Source organism: Bufo bufo, chromosome 4, assembly GCF_905171765.1.
Source record: "Bufo bufo chromosome 4, aBufBuf1.1, whole genome shotgun sequence".
Classification (NCBI taxonomy): Eukaryota; Metazoa; Chordata; class Amphibia; order Anura; family Bufonidae; genus Bufo; species Bufo bufo.
Genome location: NC_053392.1, coordinates 39,288,138 through 39,300,464, shown reverse-complemented (window position 1 = coordinate 39,300,464; position 12,327 = coordinate 39,288,138). Strand labels below are relative to the sequence as shown.

The following is a 12,327-nucleotide window of genomic DNA, read 5'->3' as shown; positions in this document are numbered from 1 at the left end:
AAGCCCTGCCTCTTGACTATTCTCCGCCAAAAGAAAGGGGATAAATGGAGATTTTGTTTTCTTCTATTTCTGCCAATTTTTGGAAGGGATGAAGTAGTATGTGGTTGTGTTCTGTAAAGTTATCCAGTAATTTTTATGTTTAATATCCCTTTAACCCCTTAATGACCAAGACTGTGGGCCTTAAAGGGGTTGTCCCACCATTACAACTTATCATCTATCCAAAGGAAGGGTGATACAGATGAATGATCAGTGGTTGTTCAACTGCTGGGACCATTATTGATCATGAGAATGGGGGTCCTGAGTCCTCTGACTGAAGCGACAGTCACACATGGGACTGATGTAGATAGCCAAGCGCTGTACTTGGCTTCTTGTTGAGAGGTGCACCTATGTGACTGACCCTCCATTTACAAGAAACCCCATTCTTGTGATTGATGGAGGTCCAAGTGGTCAAATCCACATCGAGATCCAGGTGGTCGAATCCACATCAAGGTCCCAGTGGTCGAATCCACGTCGAGGTCCAGGTCATAATTCGTAATAACGCCTGTACAAGCGACATAGACGCCAGTCCAGGCCATTTTACTCCCTGGAAAAAGACTCATGCGTATTTTTATGCTTGGACTTTTTCTAGTCAGGAGCGCTGTATTAGAAGCTGCCAGGTCCGTCACACATTAAGCCCCGCTCCTCTCCCGAGAAGCCCCGTCCGTCACGGACATCTCCCTCAGGCTACATTCACACAAACGTGTTTTGTTTCCATGTCCGTTCCGTTTTTTGTTTTTTTTGCGGATAGGATGCAGACCCATTCATTTCAATGGGTCCACAAAAAATGCAGACAGAACACTGTACTATCCGCATCCGTATGTCCGTTCCGTAGCCCTGCAAAAAAACAGAACATGTCCTATTCTTGTCCGTTTTGCGGACAAGGATAGGCATTGTTAATATGCATCCCCCCAAAAAAGGATGCCATACGGAACGTCATCCGTTTTTTTGCGGATCCGCAATTTGCGGACCACAAAACACATACGGTCATGCACACAGTAGTTCCATCTGTGTAATGGACATGTAGCAGAGCTGTGTGTGCAATGTGTATATAGTAAACTATCTGTGTAATGGGCATGTGGTAGAGCTGTGTATGTTATATATATATATAGTAGTGTCAGGTGGGCCCTGTGTATGGCAGTGTTAGGTGGGCGCTGTTTATGGCAGCATCAGGTGGGCGCAGTGTGTGGCAGCGTCAAGTGGGCCCTGTGTATGGCAGCATTAGGTGGGCGCTGTGTGTGGCAGCGTCAGATGGGCTCAGTGTGTGGCAGCGTCAAGTGGGCCCTGTGTATGGCAGTGTCAAGTGAGCGCTTTGTATGGCAGCAGTGGTGTTATTCTTAGTGTATAATGTTGGTTAAATGTACAATTGTCTCCATTTATTTCTGCATGGGAGGCTAGAAATATCAGCCTCATAACGTTATGTGGGCCTATGCATTATATATGTGAATTACCGCAACATTCGTTCTCCTCCTCGGCTAAAAATACTCCTCAAAATTGATAAGAGGAGTATTTTTACTCTTCTGGAAAAAATGTAGTGCGACCTCTGGTCCAGGTGGTCGAATCCACATCAAGTTCTCAGTGGTGGAATCCACGTTGATCAGATACATATCACCTATCCTTGGGATCAGTGATGAGTTGTTATAGTGGGACAACCCTTGTTATGATGCAGTATTTTTTCATTTCAGCAGCCATAATTCTCATATTTTTCAATTTACTTTGCCTTAAAGGGTTTCTGTCATCAGAAAAATGGGTATTAACCTGGCTGACATTAGGATGTGCTAATGTCAGCTGGACATAACTATCAGTGATGGCCAGTTCGCATTGTTCGCCCGTGAACATATGCGGGCTGCCATCTTTTTTCACAAGTCCGGCGAGGCACAGGTGAGCCCTTAACTGTGCCTGTGCGCGAGCTGGTCTGAAAACAAATGCGATCACCGGGAGCAGGCAGTTCCGAGAACAGCCCGATGAAGGCCCCCGGTGGCTTTTCTCGGAACTGCCTGCTCCCGCTGTTCGCACTTGTTTTCAGACCGGCTCGCGCACAGGCACAGGTAAGGGCTCACCTGTGCATTGCCGGACTTGTGAAAAAAGATGGCAGCCCGCATGTGTTCACGAGTGAACAATGCGAACTGGCCATCACTGATAACTATATTAGTCCCATGTCACTATGTCCCATGTCCCATGTCACTATGCCGCCATTATTTAGAAAAAGGAACTTTTATAATATGCAAATGAGCCTCTAGGAGCGGGGGGGGGGGGGGCATTGCACCTGCTCCTAGAGGCTCCGTTCTCTTACCTCTTTCCATGCCCTTCTACACTTGATTGACAGGGCCAGGCCAGCGTTGGTCTCCTGTCTGCCGGGGAAATTTCGTGCCAGGGCCGCCCCGTTCAGTATTCGGTGCAGGCGCAGTGAGGGAAGGGCGTTCGCCGGCAGCCGGCTTCCTCACTGCGCCTGCACTGAATACGTTGCAGTAACGGCGGCACATAGTGACATGGGACTAATATAGTTATGTTCAGCTGACATTTGCACATCGTTAATATCAGCCAGGTTAATACCCAGTTTTCTGATGACACCCTTTAAGAGGCCGTTTATTATGTGGGAGAAATTATCGGGTCACTTGAGGTAAACACTAAAGGAACAAGTTGTATGAAATAAAGAGATCAAGAGCCACAGATCTGCACAGCTGATAGCAGAAGACAGATATCGAGAACGGTTTTAAAAGCTGGTAGACAGATGTGTTGTACATCTCTGCACTCAGTGTCACCTCTGTAATCCACAGGCCAATGTCATCACCGAGATAATTATCTGCCAACTCCACTGAGTGCCGAGAAAGTTCAACTTAGGACAATAGCTATCTATCTACAGTCAGGTCCATAAATATTGGGACATCAACACAATTTTAACATTTTTGGCTCTATACACCACCACAATGGATTTGAAAGGAAACGAACAAGATGTGCTTTACCTGCAGACTGTCAGCTTTAATTTGAGGGTATTTACATCCAAATCAGGTGAACGGTGAAGGAATTACAACAGTTTGCATATGTGCCTCCCACTTGTTAAGGGGCCAAAAGTAATGGGACAGAAAAATAATCATAAATCAAACTTTCACTTTTTAATACTTGGTTGCAAATCCTTTGCAGTCAATTACAGCCTGAAGTCTGGAACGCATAGACATCAGCAGACGCTGGGTTTCATCCCTGGTGATGCTCTGCCAGGCCTCTACTGCAACTGTCTTCAGTTCCTGCTTGTTCTTGGGGCATTTTCCCTTCAGTTTTGTCTTCAGCAAGTGAAATGCATGCTCAATCGGATTCAGGTCCGGTGATTGACTCGGCCATTGCATAACATTCCACTTCTTTCCCTTAAAAGACTCTTTGGTTGCTTTTGCAGTATGCTTTGGGTCATTGTCCATCTGCACTGTGAAGCGCCGTCCAATGGGTTCTGAAGCATTTGGCTGAATATGAGCAGATAATATTGCCCGAAACACTTCAGAATTTATCCTGCTGCTTTTGTCAGCAGTCACATCATCAATAAATACAAGAGAACCAGTTCCATTGGCAGCCATACATGCCCACGCCATGACACTACCACCACCGTGCTTCACTGATGAGGTGGTATGCTTAGGATCATAAGCAGTTACTTTCCTTCTCCATACTCTTCTCTTCCCATCACTCTGGTACAAGTTGATCTTGGTCTCATCTGTCCATAGGATGTTGTTCCAGAACTGTGAAGGCTTTTTTTAGATGTCGTTTGGCAAACTCTAATCTGGCCTTCCTGTTTTTGAGGCTCACCAATGGTTTGCATCTTGTGGTGAACCCTCTGTATTCACTCTGGTGAAGTCTTCTCTTGATTGCTGACTTTGACACACATACACCTACCTCCTGGAGAGTGTTCTTGATCTGGCCAACTGTTGTAAAAGGGTGTTTTCTTCACCAGGGAAAGAATTCTTCGATCATCCACCACAGTTGTTTTCCGTGGTCTTCCGGGTCTTTTGGTGTTGCTTAGCTCCCTGGTGCGTTCCTTCTTTTTAAGAATGTTCCAAGCAGTTGTTTTGGCCAGGCCTAATGTTTTTGCTTTTTCTCTGATGGGTTTGTTTTGTTTTTTCAGCCTAATGATGGCTTGCTTCACTGATAGTGACAGCTCTTTGGATCTCATCTTGAGAGTTGATAGCAACAGATTCCAAATGCAAATAGCAGACTGGAAATGAACTCTGGACCTTTTATCTACTCATTGTAATTGGGATAATGAGGGAATAACACACACCTGGCCATGGAACAGCTGAGAAGCCAATTGTCCCATTACTTTTGGTTCCTTAACAAGTGGGAGGCACATATGCAAACTGTTGTAATTCCTGCACCGTTCACCTGATTTGGATGTAAATCCCCTCAAATTAAAGCTGACAGTCTGCAGGTAAAGCACATCTTGTTTGTTTCATTTTAAATCCATTGTGGTGGTGTATAGAGCCAAAAATGATGGATCTGACTGTAGGTGTCTCCCAAAAGATAATAAGACGATGTACAAGAGGCATTATTGTGGGGAAAAAAAAACATTTCTCAGCTTCTATTTACATTTGAGCAAAAAGTGTCCAGTCCAAAATTATTCATACCCTTCACAAACTGTCACAGTCTGTGGGAAAATCAAAAGTTCTATACCATTCCAAATAGTCCAAGCTGTTCTAAAGCATCCTAATTACCCTGATCAATTGGGAACAGCTGTTTTAATCAACTCAACAGGTGAAAAACAGCAGCTCTCTGCAGTTGGTTTGTGGACAGTCATGGCTAAGACAAAGGAGCTCAGTGAGGACCTGCGGCTGCTCACAAGTCAGGAAAGGGCTACAAGGCCATTTCTAAATGTTTTCAAGTTCCAATGGCTACAGTGCAAAGTATTATAAAAAAATACAAGATGTTCCGCACTGTGGAAAATCTCAGAGGATGTGGTCGGAAGCCAAAAGTGACACCTGTGCTGGCCAGGAGGATAGTTAGAGAGGTGAAAAAGAATCCAAGGATCACCACCAAGGCCATCCTGGTGAATCTGGGCTCTGCTGGTGGCAATGTCTCAAGGCAGACAATCCAACGGACACTGCACACTGCTGGGTTCCACGGATGCAGACCAAGGAGGACGCCACTTCTCCAGATAAGGCACACAAAAGCTCGCTTGGCCTTTGCAAAAGCTCACCTGGACAAAGAAGACGACTTCTAGTCTTCTATGTTATGGTCAGATGAAACAAAAATTTAATTGTTTGGTCACAATGATGTTTCCTTCATTTGGCTTAAAAAAGGAGAAGCCTTTCAACCCAAAGAACACAATCCCCACTGTCAAACATGGTGGTGGGAACCTAATGCTTTGGGGGTGTTTTTCAGCCAATGGACCAGGGAACCTAATCACAGTAAACGGCACCATGAAAAAGAGCAATACATGAGGATTCTCAACGACAACATCAGGCCGTCTGCAGAGAAACTTGGCCTTGGGCACCAGTGGACATTTCAGCATGACAATGACCCAAAACACACAGCAAAAGTGGTGAAGAAATGGTTAGCAGACCACAACATTAACGTTGTGGAGTGGCCCAGCCAGAGTCCAGACTTGAATCCAATTGAGAATCTGTGGAGGGAGCTAAAGATCAGGGTAATGGCAAGAAGACCCTCCAACCTGAAAGATTTGGAGCTCATTGCTAAAGATGAATGGGCAAAAATACCTGTGGAGACATGCAAAAAGCTGGTCTGCAATTATAAGAAGCATTTGATTGCTAAAATAGCCAATAAAGGCTTTTCTATTGATTATTGAGAAGGGTATGAATAATTTTGGACTGGACACTTTTTGCTCAAATGTAAATAAAAGCTGAGAAATGTTTTTTTCCCACAATAATTCATCTTGTACATTGTCTTATTATCTTTTGGGAGACACCTATGTCATTTACCGTCAAAAAATTACTTGCTGGTTGAATAAAAGTAACTTTAAGTCAAAATTTGCCAGAGGTATGAATAATTATGGGCAGCAACTATCTATCTATTTATCATAATCTGGTGACTCCTCCTGTAAGTGATCAGGTATTTCTGCAGTACAGCACTCATCTATGAAGCAGAGAACAGCCTCTTCTACTGGACATACAACCATCCTACATGTTTACTGTTTCCAGGAGTCCTCGGAGCTCACTATAAAGCCCTATATGCTTCAGAGAACCTGGGAAGGGAGACACCCTAAACATTTTGTTCGCTTTTTGTTCTTCTAATTAGGTGGAGAACTTCGACACTATTTCCACCACCATAAAATAGAGAAACTCTTCCACTAAGTTTAAAGCATCTGAAACCTCATCTCATGTTTTCCTTCAGGAGGGAATTTTTTTCTTCCATGGCTGAGTTTTTCCAATTTTATGCTCAATATTCATAACATGGTAACGATTGCCAGAAAACGAAAAACAGAGATCTTGGCAGTTTGTGGTCATTCACTAGCGTTCTTGTAATGAGGCAGCAGATTTTTGTGCCCCCCCCCCATGAGCTGGTTGTGCCTGTAGCCCCACAACACGACAGCACAGGGTGGCAGCTATGAACTATAGTGATTTTCTTTCCAGAAATCCAAAAATGCTGAACTGTTTTCTTTTCATCAACTTTAAAATAAACTTTTAATTGATTTTCTTTAAGTGTTCTGTAATGTAATGTAAGTGTTCAATAATAACAAATATATGAAATGAGCCGTACAGGGCACAGATAAAAGTCATACACTGCATATATAAAAGAGCCATACAGGGCACAGATAAAAGAGTCATACACTGCATATATAAAAGAGCCATACAGGGCACAGATAAAAGAGTCATACACTGCATATATAAAAGCACCATACAGGGCACAGATAAAGGAGTCATACACTGAATATATAAAAGAGTCATACAGGGCACAGATAAAAGTTATGGAGGGCACAGATAACAGAGCCATACAAAGCACATATAACAGAACCAGACTGGGCACATATAACAAAAACAGACAGGGCACATATAATAGCACCATTCATGGCACAGATAAAAGAGTCATATAGGACACATATAGCAGAGCCATACAGGGTTCATATAATAGCACCATATAGGGCACAGATAACACAGCTATACAGGGACCTTATAACAGATCCATACAAGGCACATATAATAGAGTCATACAGGTCACAGATAAAAGATCCATACAGGGCAAATATCAGAGAGTCATGTAGGGCACAGATAAAACATCTGTCACGGAAGGTGTTACAGAAAACTAGAAGACACAAATGAAGATCCGAGTGACTTGATCCAAAACTAAGGAACCAAAGGGTAACCCTGCAACAGCCCTAGCTCTCTCCCTTACTGCTCAGCCTATGCAAGAATCTCTATGGTAGATAATTGCATACCCTCGTTCCTCGACTGTATGAAACCTGAACACCCTATAATAGTGAGGGGACACGACCACCGGCTCCCTACACTTAATACGGAGGGAGTCAGGGTCACCTATGATCAAGCAAACAGGAAAACAAAGATAAATGAACAGACTTATCTGTAGAAGCATCAGTTGTAGCATCCAGCATGCACACACTCCAGGAAGTTGTATAAACCGCAAAGTGATGCAGTATGGGAGGGGATTTAAAGGGATGCAATCAGTACAACTAGATGACAGCTGAGAGAGGGAAACGAGATGACAAAACGAAAGCAAAACAAAAGAACCTCAAGCAGGAGGTTCTGAAGTACGTCTGTCAGAGCTTCTAAGATGTCTGGCGGTGACAACATCCATACAGGGCACAGATAATAGAATCATGCAAGGCACAGATAGCAGAACCATACAGCACACAGATTGCAGCGCCATATAGAGCACATATACCAGAGGTAGATAACAGTGGAGTTTTAAAATATAGTATATGATGTGGACCATTCATTCAGTATGTCCTAAACAGTGCTGGGACTGGTTTACAGTATATCAGGTCAGCAAATGGCCTGAAGTACCTTGAGTGGAGATCAGGCAGGTGCTCCACATACACTGTTAAATTAGCTCTGGTTATACTGAAAAATGCTAAAACAGTGACTAAAAGTTGAAGTTAGAATTCACTGAGCCATGGGAACAAGTGTGGAGACATCCAGCTCTGCAATCCAGGGCCACTGAACTAAGGGACCACAAGTCTTAATGGGACTTTAATTTGGATTGAAGGGTTTCCAAAAGGAGGTATTCTGCTTCGTAATGTGAATTGAGTTTAAAATATTTTCATAAGCATCTGATGTGACTACAATTTACATATTAAGGCATAAACATTGAAATACTGTAAAACTTAACCATCTCTTAAAAATATTGTATACCAAATAAAATTATAAAAAAGGGAAAGAGCAAGGCATTTGATATGAGTTGGTCCAATTTCAATAATTACAGTCAAAAGATGGAACATGTTTACAGATTTGTAATCATTGGGTGACCAGTAGATGGGACCTCACATATCCCAAGAAGAGCTTCATGTGAACCACCGGTGGAAATCTGACTGTATATATGAGGATTTGGAATCCTCCACTTCTCCATTGACTGGTTCTCCAACCAATTCTCATGAGACCTATGATTCACGCTCGATCAATATGTCAGAAAGCAATTTTTGGACCAACTCTTTAAAAAACATAAATACAACTTCCATCCTTATCTGCTGCTTCCAACTTTATATTCTTTGTCTTGTGGTGTGTCAAAACATCTTCAATATGTTTTAGTAACCGGGTCGTGAACTGTTTCTATTTTATTTATGTGAATATGATAAAACCCCCAGATTTGTGGTGAAACAACCTTTATATTAAAGTTCTGGCTTTAGGTGATGGCTCTCCTCCCTCCCTATCCTCAATAATTTTGGGCTTTTCTTGGATTGTTTCTTCATTTCTGCTGAGTTTGTCCAAACTGAAGGCACTTGGAGTGAAGACAAGAGAACTTGTTGGATGGTGTCCATCTCTAAATCATGTTTTACCTTCAGGTGGAATTTCTTTGCTGTTTCCTGAAAGAGGCTTCAGGTTGATTTGATTGGGTCTACTGCACAGTGTAGATCTAGGAAGGTGGCAAAGGTTATGGTACCTAAAGGGATTCAATATAATGTTGTGAGATCCTGTCAGAGGGGGGGAGGCCAAAACAAGACCTCTCACTGACACATGCTGCAAGTTCCTTGCATTCAACTTGCTCATGTGTGTCTGGCCTAAGTGTTCAGCTTATTTCCAGTGCCACCACTGCGTGCAAATATTGGACTTCATGTTTGACACTGTATGGCAGAATTATTCTGTTAGTCTATGGTGGTAGTGACAAGAGGAAGAAAAGAAGAGGGGGTTAGTTACAGGCCCTTTGGAAAGAAAGGGTCTGGGATATCCAGGCAGGGCGCCAAGGGAAGGACCGTAAATAAAAGTTCCAGGTGTATTTAGTTACTGGAGAGGTGATAGGCTGCCACAGGCATACAGTCCAAATAAGGATTATCCTATGTGGACGTGATACAAAGATAAAGAGAAAGGAGGAAAAAAAGCCTGTAAATGGCGCCAGATACCTCTGAAGTAATAACCCACTAGATGATGATTAGTGGCTAATTGTGGGATGTCTTCAATTAGTTTCCCCTAAAATAAACAGCAGTAGCTTTAAAGGCAAATATATCTTTTTATAAAATAGTCGAGTAGTATAATAGTAAAGACATTGTATAATATGATAAAAACGTTAGGGTAAAAACGATGAAAGACACTCACTTCACCCAGGAGGGGCAGGGTGGGATAAAACTCAAGACACCCACTCTGCTTCCTCCTGCGCCTGGGTCGCCTATAGGATCTCCGGAAATAACGGCAGTCACACGTGGTACATCTGGTTAATTTCCTTTAATTAGCACAGGGTAAGGGTATAGTGCAGGCTCAACGCGTTTCGGGGTCTATAGGATCCCCTTCATCAGGAGCATAAACAAGTCACATACATTGTCTAGTATTTCAACACTGTAAAAAAGCGCCAAAAAGTAGAGGAAGTGGCGTCACTTCCGGTCTGCGCTCCAGCATGGAACGCATTGGGACCGGCGTGATGTAAAGTTAGTTCCAGTTTGCATTCCAGCGTGGAACGCATCGGAACGCATCGGAACTATAATCACAAGAATACGTAGTAGAGGTTGGGCATATATACATAAATAAATAGTAGGTGAGATCCTATAAAGCCTAGTACAATATAACATTCGAATGTATGAAAATTATGTTCGCCGAGACTCCCGGACCAGAAGTGACCGGTGGAGGGGCTATCTGCGCATTGTGAGTCTACAGACTAGTAGTGGTGATAACAAAGTGTATTGTCACGTGACAATAAAAGCCAGTCCGGGAGTCTCTGCGAACATAATTTTCATACATTCGAATGTTATATTGTACTAGGCTTTATAGGATCTCACCTACTATTTATTTATGTATATATGCCCAACCTCTACTACGTATTCTTGTGATTATAGTTCCGATGCGTTCCGATGCGTTCCACGCTGGAATGCAAACCGGAACTAACTTTACGTCACGCCGGTCCCAATGCGTTCCATGCTGGAGCGCAGACCGGAAGTGACGCCACTTCCTCTACTTTTTGGCGCTTTTTTACAGTGTTGAAATACTGGACAATGTATGTGACTTGTTTATGCTCCTGATGAAGGGGATCCTATAGACCCCGAAACGCGTTGAGCCTGCACTATACCCTTACCCTGTGCTAATTAAAGGAAATTAACCAGATGTACCACGTGTGACTGCCGTTATTTCCGGAGATCCTATAGGCCACCCATGCGCAGGAGGAAGCAGAGTGGGTGTCTTGAGCTTTATCCCACCCTGCCCCTCCTGGGTGAAGTGAGCGTCTTTCATCGTTTTTATCTTAAAGTTTTTATCATATTATACAACGTCTTTACTATTATACTACTCGACTATTTTATAAAAAGGTATATTTGCCTTTAAAGCTACTGCTGTTGATTTTTAAGGGAAACTAATTGAAGACATCCCCCAATTAGCCACTAATCATCATCTAGTGGGTTATTACTTCAGAGGTATCTGGCGCCATTTACAGGCTTTTTTTCCCTCCTTTCTCTTTATCAGTCTATGGTGGTGTCATTCCGTTAATTTACTGTGGTGTTATTCAGTGACAGTATGTTGAAGTTCAGGAGCTGTTGAGGAAGAGTTGGGAGGTCCCCATACACATCAGATGGTCAACTGATCTCGATAAAATCTTAGAGTTTGGCCAAACTTAGTCTCATGTATATGGCCACCTTTTTTCTTCAGCCTATACTTGTATACAGTAGATAGCATCACATACGTAACCATAGATAGATAGATAATGTTCCTACTATCCCTTCACCATTGTACATCTCTGAACCTTTCATTTTGTGCATTCGTCATTGGAGCAAAACCCTTCCAAAGACTTCTCAGGCTCTCGCCATGATCACGCATTGTGGTTATAAATGTTCTGCCAGAGATATCACTCTGGTATTGACGTTATGACACAGCCTGTCGTCAGTCGGGGAACGCTGTTTATATCCTAACGTTCGAAAAGACCACAACATAAAGCGAAGAGATTTTTTTTTCCGATAAACTACATTTTTTGAAATTAAGATTTCCCATTCCTGGATGCCAGGGTGCCTTCAGTGTACATCTTCTCATCTTCACCCTTCGGGGGTGATGCGGATTATGTTACACATGGGAAGTACTCAGTCCAGCACATCGTGGATGGAGGAGGAGGAGGTTTCTACTGGTCGACGGTTATACAAAAATATTTCAAAAACAAACTCATGACATGTTTTATGACTTCATTAGGACAACTCATGAGGGGTCAATTATCAAATGTTACTTGTTTAGCTCATTTTTGTAGTATTTTTATTTTTTTACTTTTGCACGTTAAAGGGACATTTAAAAAATGTTTTAAGCTGGGATAAAAATAGGTCTAAAGGCTGTATTACACTAGCAGATCATCGTGCAGATCATCACTAGCAAGAGTTCGTAGGAACGCTCATTAGCGATTATCTACGTGTATAATACTGCCGCCAATTACCCGATAAACAAGCAAATGCTCGTTCATTGGGCATTTGCAATCTTTAAGCATGCTTAAAAATCATTGTTTGCCGGCAGCAGATTGTGCCGTCTAATCACGGTCTGCTGCCGGCAAACAGTGAGTATGTATGGGGACGAGCGATGGCATTAGCGATCGCAACTCACCATACTGTGGAGGAGATCACTGCATGTAATAGCAGTGGTCTCCTCCACTGACGAGCAGGTGATTGTCGTATTGTCAGTCGCAACTGCTAGTGCAGGGATGGCCAACCTGCGGCTCTCCAGCTGTTGTAAA

At 42.9% G+C, this 12,327-nt stretch overlaps 1 protein-coding gene across 1 annotated transcript in view; it reads left to right on the top strand.

Moving 5' to 3' along the window:
• The window catches only part of SCARA5 (scavenger receptor class A member 5), a 271,534-nt gene that overhangs the window by 137,000 nt on the left and 122,207 nt on the right, over positions 1 to 12,327 (top strand). The window lies entirely within an intron of this gene.